This window comes from Typopeltis vanoorti, chromosome 15 (assembly GCF_054136105.1).
Source record: "Typopeltis vanoorti isolate ZY-2024b chromosome 15, IOZ_Tvanoo_1.0, whole genome shotgun sequence".
NCBI lineage: Eukaryota > Metazoa > Arthropoda > Arachnida > Uropygi > Thelyphonidae > Typopeltis > Typopeltis vanoorti.
In genome coordinates this window covers 41,333,576-41,336,542 of record NC_143563.1, presented here as the reverse complement: position 1 = coordinate 41,336,542, position 2,967 = coordinate 41,333,576, and the positions used below count along the sequence as shown (strand labels likewise).

The 2,967-nt window shown below is 36.4% G+C and overlaps 1 pseudogene; it reads right to left on the bottom strand.

Moving 5' to 3' along the window:
• Positions 1 to 367: 367 nt before the first annotated feature.
• On the bottom strand, positions 368 to 533 carry LOC150098690 (U2 spliceosomal RNA; annotated as a pseudogene).
• Positions 534 to 2,967: the final 2,434 nt, after the last annotated feature.

The following is a 2,967-nucleotide window of genomic DNA, read 5'->3' as shown; positions in this document are numbered from 1 at the left end:
GTGGATGATTTTCTCGTCGTTTTCTATGTATTCCAAAGGGAATTTGGGGATTTTCAGCAGTTTGATAATGCTCCCCACCATGAATTGAAAATTTGCTTTCCGTTGCATTGGAATCCTTCAAGTAGTTTGTCTCTGGTTTGTGCGTTCCTTACTACCACTTGGAATCTGCCACCTCCAAAGGCAGTGAAACCAAAGATCTGGTCTGCACCGACGCTGTTGATGAGGGCTTTAGTCAAAAGTCGAGGTTGTAGGTCGGCGTGAGCTTCAATGCCCAGGGTCCGAGTACGTGGAAAAACATTGACCATAGCTGGTGAGGGGAGCCTACACTATTCCCGCCACTACCGAGTGTTTTGATATTGCCCCAGTCAGGGGTTTGCTCTATCTGTCGCTGGTCCGTTAATATCACGAAATCCCGGTGGGATCCGTAACCGATATTAACTTCTCAGAACAGATACTACAGTCTCACTTAGCTTGGTAAACTTTGTAAGAACAGATACTACACTTTGATCTTAGCCAAAAGGTCAAGAATAGCTAAAAGGTCAAGAAGCGATTGTTATTGATTTGGACAAAGCATTTGTTTGCATCATTTAAAATTTAAAACCAGCTAAATGTTATTGATAATACAGACGACGTGGATTTATCATAGAGAAATCACTCTAATTTTACTTTCGAATTTAAACTTAAGTATTACAATTATCATAAAAATATTATTAAAAAAATTATAAAATAATATACAAAGGTAAAAAATAGTTTATTAAAAATTTACTTATATTTTTGTGTATCTGAAAAAGGACGCGAAACAGTTCTTTATCGAAAATTTTACATTTTTTGAGAAGACATAAATAAAATTAAGGGGATAAAAATCCCTTATTGTTTTTCAGCCAGTATGCGAAACTCTAAGCTCGAGAACTACGATCTAAGAGTTTCGTACCGAAGATCTATCGGCGAATCCAAGCGTAAGTGACCACCTGGTAGTACAACACCAAGGCAACTCGAAGCAAAGGTGGAGCAAGCTCTCTCACTCGCCTTGATATTTTCTCATAATGTAAAAACACAGCTCCTAAGAGATGTAATACTGCCTTACATTATGAGGAGAAGTCACAACCCAGAACGGTTTCAACCTTTTTTGAGGTCTCAAAAAACGTTGAAACCTTTGAAACCTCAACCTTCGCTTCGAGTTGCCTTGGTGTTGTACTACCAGGTGGTCACTTACGTTTGGATTCGCCGATAGTTCTTCGGCATGAAACTCTCATAGAGCGTAGTTCTCGATCTTGGAGTTTCGCATACTGGCTGAAAAACAATAAGGGATTTTTATCCCTTTAATTTAACTAACTTCGCCAGAAAAAATAGCCGTTTGGCTTTTCATCTAAGACATGAATTAATAAATAACGCTATATTTCAAATATTTCAAAGGATTTCCTAACAATGACAAAGCAAAAATGAGTTACTAAACCACTCTTTTTTATCTGTTGGCGATATTTTAACAACTTTAATGCGTTTTCATGGGATTGCAAAAGATAGACTGTTTTCCTGTAACACTCACACAACTTTCGAAGCTGTTTCAACTGATATTTTATGTACGTCAAGGATTGTTTACTCTTTATTTGAATGACGAACTAAGATGGAATGATAGTGCTTTATATTTGAAGGTGTAGCACATCATTATTCTACCACGTTTCTTCTCTTCCACCCCCCCCCCATTACTAACGATGACACACCAAATTGCATATAATTTAACTTGCTGTAGAATGTTTCTTCCGTCATAAATTTCCAATACAGTGGTGCCTTTACTAAGAAAAATCAGTTATAATATTGACCAAGTTTCCAGCATCATATTGGCTCATATTTTTTCAATGTATAAGTTATTTTGTCTTCTTGTTATTGGGGGCTGTTTGGCGTACCAAGTCCGAAGTTTGCCAGCGAATGTGACGATTGAAGTGGAAGATGAAACGAATCCTACAAACGCCACGTCTGAAGAACCCCCCACGTCTACTTTGCCCACCGAGTCTACTCTGCCCACCGAGTCTTCTGCGACTCCCATCGTAATACCAATGAAATATGAATTTAAAATAGTTATAATCGACGATGAATCTTCGGAGAAATCCTCAGAGAAATCTTCAGAGAGATATTCAGCGAAATCTTCAGAGGAATCCTCAGCGAAATCTTCGGAAGAATCTTCAGAAGAATTCTCGGGAAAATCATCGGGAAAATCCTCATCTTCAGAGGAGTCAGAAGAAGACGAGACGCAGCATTTGGGAGAAGGTGACAGAACATACGGGATGATGCCTATTTTCGATCTCGACAATCTTTATAGCGAATTAAAAATAATTAGAGGTAAATATTTGTTTAGCCTAAAATATTAAGTTTTTCGATATAAAGATGATTGTGCATGGATAGAGAGAGAGATAGAAGAGCAAAATTAGGGAAGGTTGTTTGAAACCTAGTACAGAATCCTGTTATTATAATCTGCATTAAAACGTGGAGGAAAAGTATATTTGTGTACAGCTTACGCAGCTCAACAGTAACATACCTATTAAAATAGGCCTATATAACGTCTTCTAAATTTAGCTATGACAAAATAAAGTAATAACAACTTAAAAGTATGTGATTGCTTTCATTTTTTTTTTTGTTTGTCCTACTATTTTCATTTTCAACTGTCCTACTATTAACAACTATGTAATTTCATGTCATGTATTTCTTGCGCCTTTAGTTTTAATCACTAATATGGAGAGATTCCTGTCATTCTAATAATTCTTCATTCATCAGTACTATTTAAAATAGCAACAATTATTACAAAGCAAAAAATAGCAATTAATCTTAATAAACAGTTTATGAATATATTCGTATACAGTACGTTTGGCCGTGTAAGTAAACTTCACAAATTTAAATTTACCCACCAACTGGCATGAAGACACTATCACCTATTTATCCCGCTTATCAAACTGAACATTCTGTGATATATCATCA